Consider the following 14,400-nt stretch of genomic DNA (forward strand, 5'->3'; position numbering starts at 1 on the left):
TATTTATGCTATACTATGCACTAAGTATAAATGTATTAGGTAATACTGTATCGAATGTAGCTTATATATATATATAATATATGTACTTACGCTATACTATGCACTAAGTATAAGTGTATTAGGTAATACTGTATCGAATATAGCTTATATATATATAATATATGTACTTACGCTATACTATGCACTAAGTATAAGTGTATTAGGTAATACCGTATCGAATATAGCTTATATATATATATATATATATATATATATATATATATATATATACTTACGCTATATACTATGCACTAAGTATAAGTGTATTAGGTAATACTGTATCGAATATAGCTTATATATATAATATATGTACTTACGCTATACTATGCACTAAGTATAAGTGTATTAGGTAATACTGTATCGAATATAGCTTATATATATATAATATATGTACTTACGCTATACTATGCACTAAGTATAAGTGTATTAGGTAATACTGTATCGAATATAGCTTATATATATAATATATGTACTTACGCTATACTATTCACTAAGTATAAGTGTATTAGGTAATACTGTATCGAATATAGCTTATATATATATAATATATGTACTTACGCTATACTATGCACTAAGTATAAGTGTATTAGGTAATACTGTATCGAATATAGCTTATATATATATATATATATATATATATATCTTATATATATATATAATATATGTACTTACGCTATACTATGCACTAAGTATAAGTGTATTAGGTAATACTTACGCTATATACTATGCACTAAGTATAAGTGTATTAGGTAATACTGTATCGAATATAGCTTATATATATAATATATGTACTTACGCTATACTATGCACTAAGTATAAGTGTATTAGGTAATACTGTATCGAATATAGCTTATATATATATAATATATGTACTTACGCTATACTATGCACTAAGTATAAGTGTATTAGGTAATACTGTATCGAATATAGCTTATATATATATATATATATATATATATATATATATATATATATATATATAATATATGTACTTACGCTATACTATGCACTAAGTATAAGTGTATTAGGTAATACTATATCGAATACAGCTTATATATATATATATAATATGTATTTATGCTATACTATGCACTAAGTATAAGTGTATTAGGTAATACTGTATCGAATATAGCTTATATATATATATATAATATATGTACTTACGCTATACTATGCACTAAGTATAAGTGTATTAGGTAATACTGTATCGAATATAGCTTATATATATATAATATATGTACTTACGCTATACTATGCACTAAGTATAAGTGTATTAGGTAATACTGTATCGAAATATATATATATATATATATATATATATATATATATACTTACGCTATACTATGCACTAAGTATAAGTGTATTAGGTAATACTGTATCGAATATAGCTTTTATATATATATATATATATATATATATATATATATATATATATATATATATATACTTACGCTATATACTATGCACTAAGTATAAGTGTATTAGGTAATACTGTATCGAATACAACTTATATATATAATATATGTACTTACGCTATACTATGCACTAAGTATAAGTGTATTAGGTAATACTATATCGAATACAGCTTATATATATAATATATGTATATTAGGTAATACTGTATCGAATATAGCTTATATATATATAATATATGTACTTACGCTATACTATGCACTAAGTATAAGTGTATTAGGTAATACTGTATCGAATATAGCTTATATATATAATATATGTACTTACGCTATACTATTCACTAAGTATAAGTGTATTAGGTAATACTGTATCGAATATAGCTTATATATATATAATATATGTACTTACGCTATACTATGCACTAAGTATAAGTGTATTAGGTAATACTGTATCGAATATAGCTTATATATATATAATATATGTACTTACGCTATACTATGCACTAAGTATAAGTGTATTATATAGCTTACATATATAATATATATACTTACGCTATACTATGCACTAAGTATAAGTGTATTAGGTAATACTGTATCGAATATAGCTTATATATATACTTACGCTATACTATGCACTAAGTATAAGTGTATTAGGTAATACTGTATCGAATATAGCTTATATATATATAATATATGTACTTACGCTATACTATGCACTAAGTATAAGTGTATTAGGTAATACTGTATCGAATATAGCTTATATATATATATATATATATATATATATATATGTAATACTGTATCGAATATAGCTTATATATATAATATATGTACTTACGCTATACTATGCACTAAGTATAAGTGTATTAGGTAATACTGTATCGAATATAGCTTATATATATATAATATATGTACTTACGCTATACTATGCACTAAGTATAAGTGTATTAGGTAATACTGTATCGAATACAGCTTATATATATATATAATATATGTACTTACGCTATACTATGCACTAAGTATAAGTGTATTAGGTAATACTATATCGAATACAGCTTATATATATAATATATGTATTTACGCTATACTATGCACTAAGTATAAGTGTATTAGGTAATACTGTATCGAATATAGCTTATATATATATATAATATATGTATTTACGCTATACTATGCACTAAGTATAAGTGTATTAGGTAATACTGTATCGAATATAGCTTATATATATATATATATAATATATATACTTACGCTATACTATGCACTAAGTATAGACTGTTTGACCAAAATAGCGACCAACGTTGGTCGCCATTTTTGACCGTTTGACCAAAAGGCGACCAAAGTTGGTCGCTTTTGTAGGATATAAATATATATATAAAAGAGGAAAATAATTATTTTATTTATTTATTTTCAAATATAGCGACCAAAGTTGGTCGCCATTTTGGTCAAACGGTCAAAAATGGCGACGACCAACATTGGTTGCTATTTTGGTCAAACAGTCAAAAATAATTTGGCTACCAAAATAGCGACCAAGTTTGGTCGCTATTTTTTTTAACAGGAGCCAAAACGGGTTTTAGGTCCATTCTTTCAAAATTATTCCCCAAATTAAAATATTTCTCCTCTAACACTCAAAACCCCTTCCCCCCTCCGACTTCCAGCAGCAACGACGCCCCCGCCACCGGCGACCCCTGACGGCAGCAGCAAATTCCGGCGACCTCCACTCTCAAGGTTAGTTTCTCTCTCCTTTCTTTTATTTTTCCGAAAAAAACATTGATTTTAGGGGTTCAATTGCAATATATTAGGGTTCAAAGTTACATATTATTTGTTCAACTATGTTTAGTTCAAAATTAATTCCATGTTAGGGTTTAATTTCTCCATGTTAGGGTTCAATTTCTCCATGTTAGGGTTCAATTTGCAATTTTTAGGGTACTTATTAATTTAGGGTTCAATTAAATTAACTATTTAGGTAGACTAATTTATATATGGGGTTAAATTTCATTTTATGAAGCAACAATAATAGAATATGAATTGGACTTTTAGTTAACTAAAAAAAGATTAGGCTATGAATTAACTAATTAATTTGTTCTTGCTTTATTTAAATAGATGGAACATCGTTCCGGGATGTACAATAGAAATTATCCTAATCGGCGGGGATTGCGGGAGGATTTTGTAGAAGGGGTTAAGGACTTTATTAGACATGCAATGTCACTTCCGTCATACATAAAAGAAGGAGTAATTAGGTGTCCTTGTGTTAAGTGCGACTGTATGAAGTTTGGAAAACCGGAGGAAGTTAAGGTTCATCTTTATATGGTGGGGTTTATAGCGAATTACTTTGTGTGGACTAATCATGGAGAGATGGATGGTAGCCATGGGATATTTCATAACATGGTTGTTGGTGAAAGTAGTAGGTCGAGGGAGAATAGAAATAGTGATTCCAGAATTCATGATATGGTTGCGAATGCTTTTGGAATGCACTTTGGGGGTGAGCCCAACGAAAATGTTGAACAAACTCCTAATGATGAAGCAAGACATTTTTATGAACAGTTAGAGGAAGCTAGTCGTCCACTACGTGAAGGACGTCTGCACTCTGAGTTGTCTGTTGCAGTTAGATTACTAAGTATCAAATCTGATTGGAATATTTCTCAGGCAGCCATGGATTCTTTCATTGACCTTATGCGTGAACTAGTTGACGAGGAAATCGAATTACCTGGTGATTTCTATAAGGCAAAGAGATTAGTTTCTAAGTTAGGACTTTCGTCAATGAGAATTGATTGTTGTGAAGATGGTTTGATTGTCATCGTCAATTCTTGCCTGAGGGTCATGAGTTTAGAAGGATGAAAAATGCTTTCAAAAAGAATAAACTGGAATATGATTATCCACCTCCGATACTTTCAGGTGATGAAATTTGGGAGAGGGTCCAGAACTTCAGTAAAGTTACTGAAGTTCCACCGCATAAATTCCCCGGATACGGTGTTACTCATAATTGGACCAAATAGAGTATATTTTGGGAGTTGCCTTATTGGAAGGATAATCTTCTCCGTCACAACCTTGATGTCATGCATATTGAGAAGAATTATTTTGACAATTTGTTCAACACAGTGATGGATGTTAAAGGTAAGACAAAGGATAACCCAAAGGCTAGAATGGACTTACAAGAATATTGCAGGCGGCCTGAATTACACTTGCAGACCGCAAACAATGGTAAGTTATTCAAGCCCAAAGCAAGTTACACATTCACTTTGGAGGAAAGACGACAGATTTGTGTTTGGGTAACTAAATTGAAGATGCCTGAGGGTTATGCGTCGAATTTTGAGAAAAAAGTTGATATGGAGGTAGGGATGTTGAGCCATTTGAAAAGTCATGACTGTCATGTTTTCATGGAGACCTTAGTGCCTATTGCGTTTTCTGGTTTGCCTGAAAGAATCTGGAAACCCATCACTGAGATTAGTTTGTTTTTCAAAGACTTGTGTTCTTCCACATTAAGGGAAGAAAACCTACGCCGAATGGATCAGAACATTCGTGTAACTTCGGGTAAGATGGAAAAGATATTTCCATGTGGGTTTTTTGATGTGATGGAACACCTTCCAATCCACCTTGTACACGAGGCATGACTTGGAGGGCCTGTTCAATGGAAATGGATGTATCCCTTTGAGAGGTAATATTATAGTCCATATATAATTTTCTGTTTTATTTGAATGTTCTTGGCTAACCTGAAATTATGTAGGACAATTGGCAAATGCAAACAATTTGTTAAGCAGGGGAATAGAATTGAAGGATCTATATGCGAAGCTTATCTTGCAAAGGAAACTGCTCATTTTTGTTCTTATTATTTTGAGAGCAACGTGCCATGTGCTAGGAATAGGCCCAACAGGTACACGGTCGACCTTACGAATGATCCATTATATCCGCCTATGTCCATATTCAATCAACCAGGCCGATGTTCTAAGGATAGTAGAAAGAGAAATTTGAGTGATATGGAGTTCAAGTCAGCTACACTTCATGTGTTGCTAAATTGTCCCGAAGTAGTACCATTTCTCAAGTAAGTATTGATTTAATAGTTATCAAAATATAAAATTTACTGTGATTACATCTCAATGCAACTACTAAAAATATTTGATGTGTCACAGTCACTTCGTGGGTCAATTTGGCCAAGATGCTGTATATATGGCATTTTATAGGTGGTTCAAACAATTTGTAAGTATATCCTTAAAATATTCTAACACTATGTAGGTAAACAATGTTTGGAAGTTATGCTAACTTATGAATTTTGTTAACAATATGTAGGTAAATGATCCAAATAATGGTGTAAATCAATTTTTGAAAGATATATCTTGGGGACCTGGGGTTGAGGTCACAACATATTCCAAGTACGTTGTGAATGGTTATAAGTTTCATACAGAGGGTTGCTCTAAAAATAAAAAAAAACAACAACAGTGGGGTGTGGGTTCAAGGTGGTGATGGCAACCAAGTTGGAGATATTGATTATTATGGTGTGCTCAAAGAAATAATAGAACTAGAATATTCAGGTAGGCCATTTAAGAAAATTATTCTCTTTAGATGCAAGTGGTTTGACCCAAATCCAACAAGAGGTACGAGAGTACACAATCAATACAACATAATTGAGGTTAATCATACGAGGGAGTATGATCGCTATGATCCTTTCATAATTGCACATAATGTTAGGCAAGTGTATTATGCTCTTTATCCATTTCGGCGGAATAAGTCTGATTGGTGGGTTGTAATCAAAACTAAGCCTGTAGGTAGGGTCAAAGTCGAGAATGTGTTGGATGTTGCATATCAAAACGATATCTCCAGTGTTCACCAAATAGTGGACGAACTTTTAGAAAATGATTTGGAACATCCTGAACACATATTGGAAGAAGTTGATATAAATGAAGTAAGAATTATAGAAAACGAGGAAGAAGAATCAACTTATGAAGCTCAAACTAGTGAGGAAGAAGAATTCTCTGACGAGGAAGAATACGTCGATGAGCTTTAAAAAATTGGTTTCTTTGATAACTCTCGTTTATAGATAGTTTCCTTATATGTTTCAATCTAAATATGTATTATATTATGCAGATGACAGGCAAGGGTCAAGGTAACAATGAAGGTAGTGGTTCTCGGGGTCGAGAAAAGGCTAGGAAGCAAAAGAGGAGGGTAGAAGATACTACTCATCAATCTTTTCCACCATCTTCTGATTTGCCTATCACTATGCCACAGCCTCTACCCCATGGCTATACTGAGCTGCCACAACATCACCAGCCCTACACCTTCCATGAAGACCCCGGGTGTTTCTTCACAGGGCCATCGGACTGTCCGTCCGACATACAGTCCACCTGCCTCACTACCACGTGGATCCCACCCAGTAGCATCACATGGATCGCATCGATCCATGTCACAGCCACATGGATCACAGTCATCAGTGTCACAGCCAGTCGGGTCACAGCCACTTGGGTCACAGCAGTCAGTATCACAACCACTTGCGATCCGTGCAGCTATGTCGCAGTCAGAGGGATTACATCTATCGTCATCAGCGACTCCACCTATTGGAGGCCTTCGCTTGCGGGATAGTAGCTCTGACCACCCTACTCCTTCCACACATACCTCTGATGCACATGTTTCGGATGATGATGCTGATGTTGCTACTGCTTCTGACGAGGAGGTGCATTATGATCAGTATGGCAGGATCATCATAGTCCCTGAGGGTGATGGGTAAGAGTTATTTGTTATTTTTATGTTTATTTTTTTGTACAGTTTTTACTAAGATATTAATTTGTTTTATTTATTAAATTGCAGGTTCCTCCCGAGTAATATTACTACGAGGATAATCACCAAAGCAACCAGAAAGCTTTATGATGCCCCTTATGCGTCTTGGCGTGAATTCCCATTCTCACTGAAGGAGGCAATTTTCAATGAATTTAAGGTATAAATGTTCTTTTAAGCAGTATAATTATTTATATTTATGATATTTCCATATAATATTTAACTTTTGAAATACAGAGCAAGTGTGTATGGGAACACCAGTATAGCACGGACGTGGCTGCAAATTTTAATCTCAAAGCTCGCAAGCGGTTGTCGCATTCTTTCTCCATAACTAAACAGCTGAACCAGAAGCCTGGTTGGTTGCTTCAGGAGTTTTGGGATTATTTGCAAAGGCAATGACTTACTGCAGAGTTCTTACAGAAGAGCGAAAAGGGAAAGAAAGCTCGCGCATCTGAGAAGGGAGGATCATTGCACACTGGAGGTGCGGTCAGCCAGGGGACAATAAAAAGAAGAATGGTACGTAATTGCTTAATTTATTTTAATTTTCAAAGTATATCTATTCTATTTATTAAATAAAATTTATAAGTTTTCAGGAAAAGAAGTTGGGTCGTCCGATGAACCAAGATGAGCTATTCAGGGAGACTCATATTGTGAAGAAGAAGAAGAAAGAGACGGATCAAGAAAGGTGGGTCGAGGGACGTGCCTCGACTGAAATACTAATTCAATTTACTTTTTCTTATAGGATCGCTTCAAAGTTGAAGCTGAGGAATTCATACGCAGCCAGCCACCTAATGAGTCGGGCGCGCCATTCCAACTTTTGGCCGAGGATGTTGAAAGACTATGGACGCAGGCTGCAGGCGGTCCAAAATGGGGGAAGGTATACGGCCTTCCTACTAAGAAATTCCATCGCTATAGGTGTGGAATTCAAGGAATAGGGACTTTCTCGCAAGCCGAGCAACTTGATGGGGAGAGCCTCTCCGCTATGCGGGAGACTGTGACAAAGCTCACATCCGAACTAGAAGCGTCCAAGGAAATAGAAAAGCTTAGAGATGCTCAGTATATTGGCGTGGTCGCTCAGTGCCAGAGTATGCAAGAGTAGATCAAAAATCTCTTAGCTGGATCTTTTTCGATTCCCCGGTCTCGGCCATCATCTCCAGAGGTTGCCCATCCCCGTGCTCATTCGTCCCGTCCTCCAAGTGGCAGTTCTTCCCGTCCTCCCCGTGATTATTCTTCCTGTCATCGACAAGTAGACCCTTCTCAATACCGTGATGATGATGAAACTTCATCAGACGGTGATGATAATGATGTACCAAACAATGAATGAATTTTAGACAATTTGAACTAGACAAATACAATTTGTTTTCCACTGGGTTGTAATAAGAGTTAACTTAGTTTGGTAGTTCTATTGAAATTTACACTTTCTTGGTTTTAATGTAGCTTTTAATGTTGTTTTTGTGTTGTTGTTGTTGTTGTTGGGTTGTTGTTTGGTATTGTTATTGGAATTGTTGTTTGAATTGTTGTTGTTGTTGCTTATTAGGGTTTTGGTATGACTGGCAGGTGGTGTAGCTGCCAAAACAGGTAGTTTCTGCCAAAATAATACACAGAAAAGTGACCAAAGTTGGTCTCTATTTGGTCGCTTTTCATGTTAAAAGAAATAATTTTCTGGAGAATAGCGACCAGCGTTGGTCGCTATTTACCCAGATTTCTACAAAAAGAGACCAAACTTGGTCGCTATTTCATTAAAAATATAAAATTTCTGGTGATATAGCGACCAAAGTTGGTCGCTAATATTTAAAAAATAAATTAAATTCATGTATTTAGGGACCAAAGTTGGTCGCTAGTTTAATAAAATAAATAAATAATTGAATAAAAAAGCGACCAACATTGGTCTCTAGTTTCCAGATTTTAAAATATAATATTTGGATTAGAGACCAAAGTTGGTCGCTTTTTAATGATTAATAATAAATAAATAAATAACGTATTTTATATTTAGAGACCAACTTTGGTCGCCAAATTTATATTATTAAATTAATAAAGCGACCAAAGTTGGTCTCTATAGTCAATATCCGGAAAAATTGGTCCATTTAGCTTAGAGACCAAAGTTGGTCGCTAATTAGCGACCAACTTTGGTCCCTAAATAAAAGGGACCATCAATATAGCAACCAGGCCCTTTTGGTCACTTTTTGGTCGCTTTTTAGCCAATAGCGACCAACTCTAGTCGCTTTTTGCAGTCGCTTTTTTCCGGATTTCTAGTAGTGATGGTTTTATTGTGTTGTTTGGATCTGTGAAGACATGGATGGAATCCTGTCGATGAGGAGATGTAGTAAAGTAAAATTTGGTGGTGTGTTGGGGGGAAATTAATCTACAAAAGAGTCTACAAATTCATGGCCACAAGTTGTTCGCGTAAATGTCTAAATGAAGAATTATATAAGCTATAAGCTTGAATTTGATTTTGAATGGTTCGTATTATGTAGGAAATCATTCCTAAGGCTTTCGAGGTCTCGGAAATAGTATATAACTCCATCGACAAGGTATGTAGGGCTTTCGCTATACTTTTCGGCATGACTAGAATTCGAATAAACGTTTATCGAATTGTCTCGTCGGATTCGAGTTATTTCACCTTCAACTGATAAAGATGCTTAGACCTGATCCTTTCTCATAGATTGCTTACTGAAGAGGATATCTATGAATTCTCGGATTTTCTTGTTCCTTGCTTAAAAAGAACTAGAGCCTTTTTACTCGTTCTCCTTTCGACGTTCATATAAATCATGAATAAGTAACACTTACTTCAAAGGTATTCATAATACATAACTCTCATGTTCTTAGTACTTGTTGGCTCGTAGTAAAAAAAATTAAATATTTTAGCAACAACCATGATAGTCGAGGAATAATGATGGTAGGCCACTTTGACTCTTCTTAGAATACGTCTTTTAAGGTTGGTTTCGCATTGCACCTATATAATTCATGATTTAGTATATGTATGTATTTACTTTCATTACCGAGCCGCACTATAGACGGTCAGGTATGACACATATTGTGTAACCACTGATCAGTTGGGATTACCGAGCTTCACGTGGCCAGGTACGATTCTACCGAGCCTTTATTATAGCCGGGTATGTTATGGATATTATAGCCCCACAGAGGAATTTATTATTATATAATGTGATATATTATAAGTAGCAATAGTGAACGACGATTTCACGAGCATACATTTATATCCATATTGAATTTTAGTTTCCTACCAAGGCTAGTTTCAGAATTCAAATTGTCTCTATATCTCTTCTCTTGTTAATTACAGTTTTCATGTTACACTTGTCGCCCTACATATTCAGTACATATTTCGTACTGACGCATTTTTATGCGCTGTGTTCGTTCCCACAGGTTCGGATAGACAGAACGGCGTGCCTCCTCAGTAGGACCCCCAGGATCAGCGTTGGGTTTCGCACTCCACTTCTTCGGAGTTGCTGACTTTGAGTCCATAGGTACTATTACAGATGTATATGTGTGGTTTTGGGCATGTCGGGGGCTTTGTCCCGCCCTGTTGAGATTGTCTTACACTCTTAGAGGCTTGCAGACTAGCGGTCATTGTATATATATATTTTTCGTATGGCCCTATCGGCCTCCTGGATAGCTGTTATACTGTTGTTGTAGCCTTGTTGGCCTAGGTTATATATATATATATATATATATATATATATATATATGTCGTGTTGGGCTCTTTTGCCTATAGGTTATTATATTTCAGATCATATCTCATTGTTGGTTCGCTCGGGCCTTCGGGCATCGGGTGCCTGCCACACCTCCCAAGGTTGGGATGTGACAAACTTGGTATCAGAGCAGGTCAATCCTAGGGAGTCTGCAAGCCGTGTCTAGTAGAGTCTTGTTTATGGTGTGTTGTGCACCACACTTATAAACATGAGGCTATTGGGCATTTAGGATTATTACTTTCTTCTTGATCTAGATCGTGCAATAGAGCCTAATCATAAGTGTTCATTCCTAATTCTCTTTTTGTTTACCTTCTCAGTGATGCCTAATACTACGAGACGACAAGTGGCTATGAAATTTATTCAAAGGTTGGATGAGGAGGTGGGAGAGGGCACACAAGTCAGGTGCCACCTGCTAATGTAGATCAACATGAGCCACAGAATGAGCCTGATTCTCAAGCTTCCGGGGCAGCACCCCCACCACCCCCAGAAGGGCGTAGAGGAGCTAACATACCTCCAGTCCCTCTCCCAGTTGTTCCTGATCAGGACCTAGACATGCGGAGTGTTGTACAATTGCTGACTCGAATAGTGGCCTCCCAGGCCCAACACCAGACCCTCGATATTGTTGATAGGTCCGTGAGTGCGAGAGTTCGGGACTTTATCAACTTGGATCCTCCAGTATTTACAGGGGTTGATCCTAATGCTGACCCACAGGATTTTCTGGATCTTATGCAACGGACCTTACAAATTATACATGCCACGGATGTTGAGTCAGTGGAGTTTACTTCTTATAGACTACGTGATGTTGCTGTGACATGGTATGAGACTTGGAAGCAGACTCGGGGGCCTAATGTGCCACCAGTGACATGGAAGGAGTTCTCTGAGGCATTTTTACAGCAATATTTGCCAATCGAGCTTCGAAGAGCCCGACGAGATAGGTTCTTACACTTAGAACAGGGTAATATGAGCGTTCGGGAATATAGCATGTAGTTCAACTCTTTGGCTAGGTATGCTCCTACGATTGTTGCTGATATGAGTGATCGGGTACACCAGTTTGTTAGTGGTTTGGGGGCACATTTGATAAATGAGTGCACTACAGCTTCTCTAAACCAAGGAATGGATATTGCCCATTTTCAAGCATATGCACAGGGTCTAGAAGATCGCAAGAGGCAACAACGAGCCAATCGAGAGCATAATAGAGGTCAACAGAAGAGGGCGCGGTTCACAGGTAACACAAGAGAGTTTCGAGGTGGATTTAGGCCACAGTTTCCCCGGCGTCAATCTTATCCGGTAGCCAGTGCGCCGCCACAGTTTCAAGGACAGTGACATGATCGGACCACTTATTCTGGTCCCGGTCAGAGTTCACGTACCCCAGGTCCACAGTTTAGAGGCAAGTTCAGTCAGATGAGGCCTCAGTTTCCTAGATGTGATCGATGTGGCCGAAATCATTTTGGACCATGTCGCCAGGGTTCTGATGCATGTTATGCATATGGACAGCCAGGTCATATTATAAGACATTGTCCGATGACAGGTGGAGGGGGTATGGCTCAACCGACGGCACCTGCAGAGGCTTCTTCTTCTTCTTTGGTACGTCCTCCTAGGCAGAGTATGCAGACATCAGCTGGCAGGGGTAGGGGAAGATTTGGCGCTTCTGGTTCAGGAGGTAAGCATAATCGCATATATGCTTTATCGAGTCATCAGGATTTAGAGTCATCTTCGGACGTGGTTACAGGTATACTATCCGTCTTTTCTATCGATATGTATGCCTTGATAGATCCTGGTTCTACATTGTCGTATATCTCCCCCTTTGTTGCTAGTAAATGGGATAAAGAGCCTGAATTGTTGCATAAGTCATTTGAGGTATCTACGCCAATGGGTGAGTCTGTTGTAGTTAGACGGGTATATCGAAGTTGTGACGTGAAGATTCATGACCGCCATACGTTAGCTGATTTGCATGAGCTAGAAATGGTTGATTTTGATATCATTATGGGTATGGATTGGTTGGCTTCTTGTTATGCCAATGTAGATTGCTGGACAAAGATTGTTCGTTTTAATTTTCCAGGTGAGCCTATTATTGAATGGAAAGGTGATGCTGCAGCGCCTAAGGGAAAGTTTATTTCTTACCTTAAAGCTCGAAGGATGATTTTGAAAGGGTACATCTATCATTTGGTACGAGTGCATGATATGGAGGTGAAATCTCCAACTCTTCAATCGGTTCCCGTCGTGAATGAATTTCCCGATGTATTTCCTGATGAACTTCCTAGTCTTCCTCCAGAAAGAGAAATCGACTTTGCTATTGATATGCTTCCAAATACTCAGCCAATATCTATTCCTCCATACAGAATGGCTCCTGCTGAGTTAAAAGAATTGAAAGCCCAGTTGAAGGATCTTCTGAATAAGGGCTTTATCAGGCCCAGCACATCTCCCTGGGGTGCACCAGTGTTGTTTGTTCGTAAGAAGGATGGTTCGTTAAGAATGTGTATTGACTATCGTCAGCTCAACAAAGTGACTATCAAGAACAAGTACCCCTTACCCAGAATTGATGATTTGTTTGATCAGTTGCAAGGTGCCAAATATTTCTCAAAGATTGACCTTCGATCCGGCTATCACCAGTTGCGAGTTAAGGAGAGAGATATTCCGAAAACGGCTTTCCGGACTAGATATGGCCATTATGAATTCCTTGTGATGTCTTTTGGTCTTACTAATGCGCCAGCAGCTGTTATGGATTTAATGAATCGGGTTTTCAAGCCATTTCTAGATATATTTGTAATTGTTTTCATTGATGATATTCTGGTATATTCTCGATCAGAAGCAGAACATGAGGATCATTTGCGTGTGGTGTTGCAGACTTTGAAAAATCAGAAATTATATGCTAAATTCTCCAAATGTGAATTTTGGTTGAATTCAGTGGCTTTCCTTGGGCATATCGTTTCCGATGAAGGTATTAAGGTAGATGGTCAGAAAATTGAAGCAGTACAAAATTGGCCTAGACCCACAACTCCTACGGAAGTTCGTAGTTTCTTGGGCTTAGCTGGTTATTATCGGAGATTTGTTGAGAACTTCTCTTCTATTGCTGCTCCCATGACAAAATTGACACACAAAGCCGTTAAGTTCCAATGGTCTGATGCATGTGAAAGGAGCTTTCATGAGTTGAAGAAACGCTTAACATCAGCACCTGTTCTAGCACTTCCGGAAGGATCTGAAGGTTATGTGGTATATTGTGATGCATCCAGGGTGGGATTGGGATGTGTTCTAATGCAGCATGGAAAGGTTATTGCATATGCTTCGAGGCAGTTGCGGAAGCACGAATACAATTATCCGACTCACGATATTGAGTTAGCAGCCGTTATATTTGCCTTGAAAATATGGCATCATTATCTTTATGGTGTTCATGTGGATATCTATACAGATCACAAAAGTTTACAATATATATTTAAGTAGAAAGACTTGAACTTGAGACAAAGGAGATTGCTTGAATTGCT

The sequence above is a fragment of the Nicotiana tabacum genome, chromosome 8, assembly GCF_000715075.1.
Source record: "Nicotiana tabacum cultivar K326 chromosome 8, ASM71507v2, whole genome shotgun sequence".
Lineage (NCBI taxonomy): Eukaryota > Viridiplantae > Streptophyta > Magnoliopsida > Solanales > Solanaceae > Nicotiana > Nicotiana tabacum.